This window comes from Heptranchias perlo, unplaced genomic scaffold, assembly GCF_035084215.1.
Source record: "Heptranchias perlo isolate sHepPer1 unplaced genomic scaffold, sHepPer1.hap1 HAP1_SCAFFOLD_133, whole genome shotgun sequence".
NCBI lineage: Eukaryota > Metazoa > Chordata > Chondrichthyes > Hexanchiformes > Hexanchidae > Heptranchias > Heptranchias perlo.
The window spans coordinates 148,374-160,908 of NW_027138569.1; the positions used below are offsets into that span (position 1 = coordinate 148,374).

Genomic DNA, 12,535 nt, shown 5'->3' on the forward strand with positions numbered 1-12,535 from the left:
TGAGAAGATATGAAGATTTTCGATGAACTGAATCATTTATGTGTCATACGGTGTCTGATTCTCTCCCCACCAGACCGTGATTCTACATAACAGGATGTGTTTATTCTGCAAACACTGAACCCTTTATAACCTGAGGGTATTTATGAACTCATATTGCAGCGTTTGTCAAAGTTTGTATCTCACGTTGTAAAATAATATTTGGCGAGTAATTGAACCCCCAGGTTGGGGAGATAGGAAGACTGTAGGTGCCAGAGAATAGTGTGTTAATGGGCGGGAGGTAGAAGAGGTCCCGGATCTGAAGGTGCCGGTGACCAGTGTTTGAATGGGGCGGGAGGTAGATGAGATCGCGAGATTGTTGGTGACGGTGACCAGTGTGTTAATTGCAGGGAGGTAGAGGGGATTCCGGGTATGTAGATGCCGGTGACCATTGTGTAAATGGGGCGGGAAGCAGAGGAGATCTCGGGTCTGTTAGTGACGGTGATCAGTGTGTTAATGGGGCGGGAGGAAGAGGAAATCCCGGAACTCTCGGTGCCGGTGACCAGAGTGTTAATGGGCGGGAGGCAGAGGTTTCCCGGGACTTTTGTTGCGGGGGGTGCAGGAACTTAACCTGTACTCAACACAACGTTGCAGCCAAAAGGCACATTGAAAAGGTGAAATTGTCAGACTGTGAACGTTATAAATAAACTCGAAAGACCCGTCCTTGGAGGGGCTCGAATCACCAACAACATTTTTAATTAATGGCCCAACGCGCTGATCGATTGCGTCACAGAGACAATTGATCAACTCCGTCACTGAACATTTGCAGAGCTCTGGGAAAAGAACAGGGGAATAGAATGGGATTAATTGGATCGCTCTTTCAAAGAGGCAGCACAGTTACGATGGGCCAAATGACCTCTTCCTTTGCTGTACCTTCTATGATAGTTAAGATATAATTCATTGTATGTGAAGCGGTTGGGGCCGGGCTGTGGCGTTCCATAAATGTAATTGCTGTGTGTTTTTGTGTCGATTTGTTAATGTATTTTCGTTGCATCAGGTCAGGGACTGTTAGAAATGGTCGGGTGTGAAACAGTTCCAGGCAAAGTAAGACACGTTTTCACCCAGTGTATAAAGCAACAGCAGTAGAACTCGAACCTGTAATCTTCTGATTGATATCAAAGCGCACTAACCAATATCAGACGCCTTATCCATTACGCCACGCGATCAATTATAAACAGTTATCTGCAAATGATCTTAAACCCGGAGCAGTGATTAAACACTCAGATTCCATCTCTCTCTTCCTTTCACTTTGTTGATGTTGTTCATTTATTGTCTTCTCTCTTCATTTGGTAAGTTGCCTCTTCAGCTTCCGAATTATCAGAAAACTAACAACTGAACTCCCGCTGAGTCTCCGGGAAATCTACAATCAGAATAAACAATGTTCAGATCATTCATTTAAATGTTTAGCCACCAAACCGAACCTATTTCACACTCCACCCAGAAAATAGAGAGTGAAGGAATAAAATAAAAGACAAATTAGTCACATTAAACTCCACATTTAGAACAGCACAGAGCTGATGGAGTGAACAGAATTTACTGTCCAATCCGCACGGGCCGAGTGGCTTCAGATTTTCTTTTTATGTTCAATCTAAAGGCGGACGCGGTCCCTTACCTGTGGTTAACAGCTGCGATACACATCTGGCGCTCAGTGCGAATATATGTACTCTCGCCCTTTAATAAATTAAATGGCGAGAGTACATGCCCTGTATTATGTATACAATCTCGGCAGAGAATGTATCGCGGGTTTAGTTATTTTAAATTTGCAGGGAATTAATAAAATTGGGAAAAAATCTCAGCAATCATTGCAATATTCTAAACCCCTCCAATACTTATATCGAGTCACATCGAGTGTCCAGCAGAGAAACAGGCCTTCCGGCATTTATGCTCCACACAAAACTGTTCCCGCCTACTTTTTCTGACCCTATCAGCACAACCTTCTGTTCCTTTCCCCCGACTGTGCTTGTCGAGCTTCCCCTTAAATGCATCTATACTATTTGCCTCAATTACTCCTTGAGGTAGCGCGTTCCACATTCTTATTACTCTTTGGGTAAAGAAGTTACTCCTGAATTCCCTATTGGATTTATTAGTGACGATCATACATTGATAACTTCTAGTTTTGGACTCCACCACAAATGGAAACATTTTCTCCACGTCCACCCGACCAAATTCGTTAATTTTCTTCAAGATCTCTATCACGTTAGCTCTCAGCCTTCTCTTTACTAGAGGAAAGAGCCCCAGCACGTTTAGCCTTTCCTGATAATTATATACCCTCAGTCCTGGGATCATTCTTGAAACTTTTTTGCCTACTCTCCATTTAATAATATTTAGGCCGGAACTGTGCACACTACTCCAAGTGTGGTCTAACCAAGGTTACATACAAATTTAACATTACTGCTCTCCTTTACAATTCTATCCCTCTCGAAATAAAACCCATGTTTGGTTTGCCTTTTTTATCGCCCTATTAACCTGCGTCATTACTTTTAGTAATTTTGTATCTGTTCCCCTAGAACCCATTGCTCCAGTGCTCCATTTAGACTCTTATTATCCAAGCAATATGTGACCTCCTTAATCTACCTCCCAAAATGCATCACCTCACACTTATCTATATTAAAATTAATTTGCCAATTACACACCCATTCTGTAAGTTTATTAATGTCTTCGTTCATGTTGACACATTATGCCTTTCTATTAACTGCACCTCCCAGATTTGTGAATTCCCCAAATTTTGAAATTCCTGAGTCCAAATCGTTAATGTAAATTGTGAACAACAGTGATCCCAGCACCGATCCCTGTTGAATACCTCTTCCCACCCTTCGCTGCTTGAAGTAGCTACCCTTAATCCCTACTCTCTGTTTTCGGTTTTGTAGCCAGCTTGCTATCCATTCTGCTACCTGTACCTCGACTACACTTGCACTGACCTTACTCATGAGTCTGCAAGGTGGTAACTTATCGAAGGCCTTTTCAAAATCGAAATATATTACATCTACTGTATTACCCTTTTCTAATATTTCTGTTACTTCTTCAAAGAATTCAATAAGTTTGGTCAAGCATGAATTTCCTTTCTGAAATCTCTGCTGATTTATTTTTATTATATTTACTTTTTCCAGATGTTTCTTTTCTGTTACATCTTTGAGTACAGATTCCATTATCTTTCCTACCACAGACGGTAAGCTAACTGGTCTATAGCTCCCTGGACTTGTTCTATCTCACTTTTTAAATACAGGAAAAACATTACCTGCCCGTCAGTCCTCCGGCACCATTACCTATTCTAATGAATTTTTAGATATATGCAATAGTGCCTCTGCTATCTCTTCCCTAATATCTTTTAACATTCATGGATGTAATCCATCTGGACTGATGGTTGTATCCTCTCTAAGTTTGATTAGTTTATCAATTATCTCCACCCCTTCTATCTTCGATATCTTTAGATCCGTTCTCTTTAGTTGCAATTTTACCATTCGCTCTCTATTCATTCATGGTCTTTCATTTGATATCATACCCACCTTATCAGTCTCCCTGCTAAATACTGAGGCAAATTAACGAAACAATATTTCTGCCATTTAGCTGCCATTATCTGTGAGCTTATCTTGTGCATCCCTTAGTGGCCCTACCCTTATCCTGGTTTATATTTTGTTATTTATTTGTTTGTAGAATACTTTAATTATTGTTTTTAACATTCCTTGTTACTTTAATTTCGTAGTTCCTCTTTGCTTTCCGAATTATTATTTGACATTTTTCCTAATCTCTTCTGATTCCCTTTTGTCATCTTCTCCTTTATTGTCTACATACTTAGAAGATGTATTTTTCGTTCGTTTCATTTTTACCCTCTGCTCCTTATTCATCCATGGTGTTTCATTATTGTCTCGTTGCGTTTGTTTCTGAGAGGGATATATTTCTCCTTCTCTCTACTGATCACCATTTTAAATATTTCCGACTGCTGTTCTCACTCTTCGTGTTTCTACATTTTGTCCAGTTCATCTTGACCAGTTCCATTCTCATCCCCTCAAAATTACCTTTTTTCCTATCTATTAATTTGGTCTTTGTCTTACTTATGCCATTCTCAATCATTATTTTAAATCTTATAATGATCTGATCGCTATTGCCTACATGTTCCCCAATGATCCGGTTCTTTTCCAATTCCGAGATACAGCAGTGATTCCTCTCTTGTTGGGCTTCTCACATACTGAGTAAGAAAGGAGTCCTGCACACACTGTAAAAACAACATCTCCCTTTCCCCTTTCCCTACCTCTTCCTGTCAGTTTATTTGGGGGTAGTTGAAATGTCCCATGATTATTATTCGTTGTTTTTAACTCATTTCATAGAGTTGCGGACATATTTCTTCCTCAACTTGCCTTCCATTATTAGCTGGTCTGCAGTGTACCTCTATTACCGTGGTTCATCACTTCATATTCTTTTTCTCAATCCACATGGATTCTGTTTCTATCCTAATATTAATAATGTCCCTTTTGTTCTCTTGCCATTAAATTGTCTCTAATTATTACAGCTACCCCTTCCTTCCCTATCGTTTCTAAATACGTCATATCCTGCAATATAGAACTGCCAGTCCTGTTCTTTATGTAACCATGTTTCAGTTACCCCGAAAACATCTGGCTCCTCGCTCCGAATTATTGCCTCCAGTTCCTCTGTTTTGTTTTGGATGCTCTACGCGATGCTGTACAGGCAATTTAATACATTTTTAATATTTGTTACACCTCCCTTAATTTTTAACAGTCATTTAGTACGTATATTCTATACCTGTATTTGTTCCCTGACAGTTTATGTTACGCTCGTTTCTTACCTTGGTCTGATCATTACTCTCATATCCTATTTCTTTTATCTTCAGACTTATGTTATTTTGAAGAGATCCCTCCCCATTTTACAAGGTCCTATTCAAAGACCTATTCATCCTTTCCGCGAGGACACTGGTCCCATTCCGGTTCTGGTGGAGCCCGTCCTAGCGGTGCAGCTCCAACCTGTCCCAGTACTGATGACAGTGTCACATGAAATGGAACCCCTCCTTCACACAGCAGTCTTTCAGCCACGCATTCACCTTCCTGATCTGCCTATCCCTGTGCCAATTATTATGTTGCTCGGGTAGCAATCCCGAGATTACCACCCTGAGGTTCTCTTCTTTTCATTTCATTCCGAACTTCTGATATTCCCTTGGCAGGACCTCCTCCCTGATCTTCCCGATGTCATTGCTCCCAACATGGCCCACGACAACTTCTTCCCCCTTCCAAGTTCCTATCAGGAATGTAAGATGTTGAGAACATTATTTAATATTCTGCAGGATAATTAATATACACAGCAGGAATATTGTGTTCTGCTCCCACATGAAACAGATCAGCCTCAGCCTCTGCTACCTGCCCGCTGGTTGTTACGGCGAAAGGTTACGCTGTTGGATTCGACACTCACTGAGCCTTGAGACGTTTTACTAGGTTCACGGCGCAATATAAATGCAAGTTGTTGATGTTATTTTTGTTTCCCGTCTCAGTTTCCTGCCTGGTCTGTAGCGCGTTCTCTCAAAATATTAAATGTCTCTTTTTAATTTTAATCCTTTTCCTGCGGAGAACAGGATCTAAAAACAACCAGAATTCGTTCTGCGGCTTTGCATTAAACAATCTCGCTTACATTTGATACAAAGCTTCGGAACATAAGAAGATAAGAAATAGGAGCAGGAGTAGGTCAGACGGCCCCTCGAGCCCTCTCCACTATCCACCATGATCATGGCTGATCTTTTTCCTTATCTCCGCTTTCCCGCCAGATCCCCATATCCCTTGATTCTCCCAGAGTCCAAAAATCTATCGATCTCAGCGTTGAATATATTCAATGACTCAGCATCCACACCCTCTCGGGTAGAGAATTCCAAACGCTCAAAACCCTTTAAGTGAAGAGATTCCTCCTCATCTGAGTCTTAAATGGCCGACCCCTTATCCTCAGACTATTCCCCCGAATCATAGACTCGTCAGCCAGGGGAAGCAACCTCTCAGCATCTACCCTGTCAAGGCCCCTCATATTCTCATAAGATTCAATTAGATCACCTTTCATTCTTCTAAACTCCGGAGAGTACAGGCTCAATCTACTCATTCCCTCCTCAGAGGACAACCTTCTCATCCCAGGAATTAATCTATTGAACATTTGTTGCACCGCCTGTAAGGCAAGTATATCCTTCCTTAGATGAGGAGAATAAAGCTGTACGCAGACCTCCAGGTGAGTTCTCCCTAAAACCCGTACAACTGCATTAAAACTGCCTTACTCTTTAAGGTGATTGGCAAAGGAACCAGAGTCGACTTGAGGAAGAAATGTTTCATGCAGCGAGTTGTGATCTGGAATGCACGGCCTGAACGGGTGGTGGAAGCAGATTCAACAATAACTTTCAATCGGGAATTGGATAAAACATTGCAGTGCGACAGGGAAAGAGCAGGGAAGTACAGGATAGCTCTATCAAAGAACAGGTCAAGGCACGATGGGCCGAATGGCCTCCTTCTGGGCTGTGTGATTCTATAGTTCTATGATATTGCTGTACATTGGATTAGAAAGCGAATTTGGATGGACAGAAGCGGTCTGGAAGGATTGACTTCTTTGTACTAATTTTTAAAATTTGTTTGTTTTTCCAACTTGCCCTGAGCAGGTGGTGAAACCTTCTTGTTGTGAGTCAATCCTGTTCAGAGACAATGACACATCAAGAAAGACGGTTGGGACAGGATCCACTTGTACAACGGGAAGTGTTGAGGCGGCAGTTTCCCTTCCTCGAAGGACTTGAATAAACCAGTTGAAGATTTAATGCAAGATTTCAGCGCCGAAAGCAGCTGGCCTAAAATTCGACTCCACTGGGAATGAAGCTCACAACTTTTAAAATCCCTGTTTTGGATTTGATCTAAAAGCCCAATACGTCACAATAGCCACGTTATAATATAAACAGCTCGAAAGCCAAGTGTGATTTGTGGAGTGAGGGTGCTCAAATCAGCGACTGAATCATCTGCACAGTTACAGATTGTGTAGCCCATTACATGGAGCGTTCCCCATCTCTTTCTCTCGTACAGACATTCTCTATCTCTCTCTCTATCTCTCGCTAAAACTCTCTCTCTCTCTCTATCCTTCTAACTTCCCCCCTCTCACTCTCTCCTGATGCCGATTCGGAAGGCCCAGGCTTGGGGACCCCGAGTGTCTGCAGGGGGAAAACTGCAGTTCAACAACTAAATTCCAGTAGCAACCAGCACACCGCACAGGTAAACTTCCCCATTCTTTGTCAGGACGGATTCAACGCTCCCCATTCGGGGCTGAACTTGCAGGCTACCGGGAGCGCGATGGGAAATAGCTGGCAGGTGAAGCTCACGGCAGAACCGTTTGGAAGCAAAGAGCATCGGAGCAAAAGGAGTAGCAGAGAATGAGAGTCGGTTCATGGAGAGAAAACAAGGTAACGAATGAAAGTACAGATACCGCAATGTATCAGGATGTGGGAGGGATTGATGTTTTCTGTTTAAAATGCTGATTAATTGAATGTCCTTAGTGTCCCAGATCAGTGCAGTCCTGAGGGATAAGTGGCGGGAGGTTTCAGAAGAGACGATTAAATGAGGCCCTGTCGGTGGATGTTAAAGATTCCCCAGCGCTGTTGAAAGAAGCGCAGAGAATTCTCCCGCTGTCTTGACCAAAATTCCTGACTCAGTAACACCACCAAAAACAGCTGAACACTAAGAGCGAACTGAAGGGTCCAAGTTTAAGGGAGGAAACCAAAGCCCTCAAGGCGTTCCGCAGTCTCCCATCGACCATCGGACCTCACACTTCGATGAGCTCCAATGTCCGATCATTGAGAAACACGTCCCTCCTCCGCTTGGCTCTGTCCTTTGTGGGAATGGGAATTCGAACGTTTCAGCGACTCACGAAGTGTCCCTGGAACAGAATGAACAGCATTCCCTGTGTCTCGGGGTTTCAGTGACGGATACTTGTCTGTCTGTCACAGGGCTGATCAGAACTCGATTCCTGATCCAAACAGTGTATCGTCTTTCAGAGACACCGAGAGGGAACAGGAACAGAGAAGGAAACAAACTGCGGACTGGATTCCAATTGCGCTCCCGCGGTTATTGTTAACTAAAGACACCGTGGAATGGGATCAACAGACGGATTGTTGGGGATTAAAATGTTGGGGAATTAAACCCAGCCTTTCTCCCATGTTCCCAAATACCGATCGAATAATCGGGAGATGGTGAAATGCAGGAGATGCAAGAGGGACCGAAGTCCTTCAATCTCTGCAGCAGTTACTGGGAACCGAGCCATGGGTGAGATTCTAGTTCAAAACGGGAGACTGTTAACAATGAGAGAGATCCTGGGCTCAAATCTGGACCGGACTTCCTTCGAAATTTAATTTTTCATGATTATGAGCGGGTGGAGGAATTAAATTGAACGGAAAAATGTGCAGATTTGGTGCAAATCTAATAACTGCACTGGTTCAAGATTGTTAAAAAGTTTTGAAATGAGATTTCTTCCTGATTGGTAAAGTTAACCCTTTATGTTCCAGCTCCCTTATCATTTGCATTTCCCGTTAATCTTTCATTCGCTGCAAACCCCAGAGGCAGCAAGGAAGGACAAAAAGATGTACCTCCGATCCGTCCTCTCCACTCGACATTTATTCCATTACTGCAAGTGAAAAATTGAAATTATCCCTCTCCATTTAAACAAAATATAAACAATCCAGGGACACAGACTTAAAACTCCCTTGTCGGATTGATAATAATATCATTCAAGCCCATTTTGATTGTACAAAACTTATGTCGGGCCGCATCACAAGTTCAAAACAATAACGACGAGGGTGGGATTCGGACGCATACGTACAGAGCACAGTGGATTAGCCGACCATTTCTGAATCCAATCAGTAGAAATAAAGTCACTTTTACACTCTGTCCTGCCCGAGCAGCCAGATCGACAATGTTGAAAGTGCAGAGTCAACTTCGGTAAACAAAGGAATTTACTGATTTCCGTTCGATCCGATTGTTCCAAATGGTCGGGTGCAAAACAGTTCCGCCGCATATTGGACACATTTTCACCCAGCGAGTAAAACAACCGCGGCAGGACTCGAACCTGCAATCGTCTGATAACAACTCGATTAATTCCGAAGTCAGACGCCTCTCCAAATGATGTTAAACTCCTGGCAGAGGTGGTTAAGACTCTGCTTGTATTTTTCTCTTACTTTCACTTTGTTGATTTTGTGAATTTATTGTTTTCTCTCTTGCAGCAAATTCCCAAGCTGTTTCCGACTGAACTCCCGCTGGGTCTCCGAGAAACGTACAATCAGAATAAACAATGTTCAAATCTTTGATCAAAATGTTTAGCCTCGAAAGCGAATCTCTTTCGCACTCAGTCTGCAAAATAGAGAGTGGGGAAATAAAAGAAAAGACAAACAGGTGCACTAAAAATGTACACGGAGAAAAACACCGAGCGGAGAATGTGAACAGAATTTACTATCCAAGCCCGACGGGCCGATTGGCCTCATCCTGTCCTGTAAAATACGAACAATCCCCAATTCTGCTGAATGTGATTATTATTTCCTGTTTTTCTTTTATTGGTAAATATAAACGCGGACGGGGTCCCGCACCACGGGGTAAACGGGTCAGATCCAGACCTGGCGCTCAGTGTTAATGATAATATTGAGCACGGGATTCTATCCGTGTAATAATAAAATCGCGGGTTTCTTGCTAATATTCGACACATCCCCTTGCTGTGTGTTTAATCAGGGCAGGGAATGTGTTGCTGATTTAGTGATAGTCATTTTTCAGGAAATTAGTAAACTCGTCTCGAAACATGAGATTTCCAGTTTCTAATTCGCTAAATGGAGTTGGGGTGCAGATCAGCGACGAGCTGCTGTGACTCCGCCGCGCCGGTTTAACCGGAATTAGACGTTTCAGTGAAGTGAAGTGAACCGTCTCAATCCGTTTTATTTCTTTATTTATAACATTGTTTATTTTGAGTGACAGATTTATCGAAAATTCATTAAGAATTTAGTTTTCAGTTTCTGATCAATTGGAATCTGAAACAGATAAAAATAAGCAAAGAAAAACATTACAAAGGTCAAAACTCGAACTGATACAATCACCTTGTCTTCACCTTTAAGGGTAACCAGTTCTCCCCGGAGCCCTGTTCAATATTCATCCCTCCAGTAACATCACTATAATAAATTATCTGTTCATTGTAACATCGCTGTGTTTGGGATCTTGCTGTGTGCAACTTGGCTGCCTCGTTTCCTACATGTCAGCAGTGACTACACTTCAAAAAGTGCTACATTGTCCGTAACGCGCTTTGGGACGTCCGAGGTGGCGACGGGCGCTATCTAAATGCAATCATTCTTCCAGTGGCTCCATTTGCGAATCCTGTCGACTGGCGCACGCAGGAAACGTTGGGGGAAAAATTGGATAAGGGTAGTTTTTGGTCGCAGATAGCGTGATGCCCTGTTACCCCGTGCCCAATGACTCTTGGGCACGCAGGACGCAAGATTCAGCTGGCCCGAGGACTCACCTGCATTCAGCGTTCTCTTTCGGGCCTTGGAAGTGGAATCAATGCAATTCGCACTTTCCACCGCCGGGGGGAGCTCAATCTCTTTAAAGGAGGATGTTTCTCAGAAATCGAATAAACACAGCTAGTACCTGTTATTTGCTTAAAATAACAGTCTACTTTCCAAACGGAGTCTGAACGGAGATTAGACATTGTACACATAAAACACAGATGCAGGTTCCATCCCAATGTTTGCAAACTGATGAGTTATGTTGAAACATTGAATATAAGTTGTGCACAATTAAATCCCATATCCTCCAATCTGCACACCAGACCTCACCAATCTGCCGATCTGATTTGGTACCAGGCCTGGAGGGTGCATGCACCAAGGTTCTCTGATGATGCTGTGAGACTGTGGTGCAGTTGAACAGGAGGAGGAGCATGCTTTATCCACAGGGGTGGGCGCGGGCAAGAGGCCCTCCAGACATATATCCAAAAGGCAGTGGGAGGCAGCGGGGGACGAAGTCAATGCCAGGCGCACAGCATCATGAACATGGATGCAGTGCAGGAACACGTTCAATACTTTGACGTGAGTGGTCAAGGTGCGTGAGGGCAACTCTCAAATGGCATCTCCGCCCAAATGCACCACGCAATACACCCCCATCCCCCACATACGAACAAACTCTTTCCATCAGCACTCAACTCTTGTAACCAGAGGCTTCCTCTCGCTCTTACACATTACCACTGTTGCAAGCCGCCCAGCCACAACTCATAGGTCACACACACTGGCAGCTATTTAACCATGACAGGCACATCACTCAGCCACACATCCCGCTTTCTTGCAGGTGAAGGTGGCGCATATCAGGAGGCAGCAAGTGGCAGTGACACTTAGCCCGTCGATCCTGTTCCACCATTCAATGAGATCATGGCGGAGCTGTGACCTCACTCCATATACCCGGCTTCGCCCCATATCCCTTAATACCCTTGTTTCACAGAAATCTATCAATCTCAGAATTAGCATTCACAAGTGCGCTACCATCAACTACCATCTGCAGAATAGCGTTCCAAAACGTCTCCCACCCTTTGCGTAGAGAAGCCGAGGTGAACTGAAAACAACACACATGGAGAAAAGAAAGTGTCTCAAGATGTTGTGCAGATCGAAGCTGAATATGAATTTATCGCAATTCACGCGATGTCATGAATGCAGAATGAAAATGCTGCTACATTGGGCGTTAATCGAACACTTGCTTCGTGTGTGGCAGGAAAGAATTCGATTTCCAAAACACCAATGCCCAAGTGGCAGATGGCGGCATCTGTCCACTTGGAAACCTGCCTGAAAGAATATGCAGTCTTACAGGCCGAAAATGAGTGTGTTTGATGAGACTACTAAATCAACGCGGCTCCAGTGGCGCAATCGGTTAGCGCGCGGTACTTATATAACAGTATTCAGGCTCAAGAAATGCCGAGGTTGTGAGTTCGAGCCTCACCTGGAGCAGTTTAAACTTTTGCTTCTAACATTTCCACCGGAGTTCAAGGGACAGCTGGTCTGTTCCCTGAAGCATCTCCTTCTTCGTGTTCTCATGTGGGCACTGGAACATTCGGGTGAACTCTATGACATATCACAAGTGTTGTCAGCAGCTAAACTTGTTTTCAACGCGCAAGACGCCTCATGCCACCAGCTGTTTGACCTGGCCGTCCGCCACAAATGCACTTGTTTATGCCCCAGTATAACTATCGGGGACTTTCCAGACTCTGGGGACTTCATCGAGGACTGCGAGTGCATACGGTGCCTTGGAGAACCACAGGCTCAATTACCAGCCGTCGACTTCAGGGGTCCCCGACGGGCAGACGCACGTGAGCTTGTGATTGTTTGTTTGTCTGTTACAGTACTTGTATGTTATAAGTGTTACAATAAAGTAGTACCTTTTACTTTCGCCTGTGTACTATATTGTCTCAGATCCAGAACCTGTGTTTAAAACAAAACACTACACAATACGACAGAGTAACCCTGCGATAA

At 43.5% G+C, this 12,535-nt stretch overlaps 1 non-coding gene across 1 annotated transcript; it reads left to right on the plus strand.

Moving 5' to 3' along the window:
- The first annotated feature begins 11,917 nt into the window (after positions 1-11,917).
- On the plus strand, positions 11,918-12,013 carry trnai-uau (transfer RNA isoleucine (anticodon UAU)). Its single transcript has 2 exons — positions 11,918-11,955; positions 11,978-12,013. It is a non-coding gene; the product is annotated as a tRNA-Ile (tRNA).
- Positions 12,014-12,535: the final 522 nt, after the last annotated feature.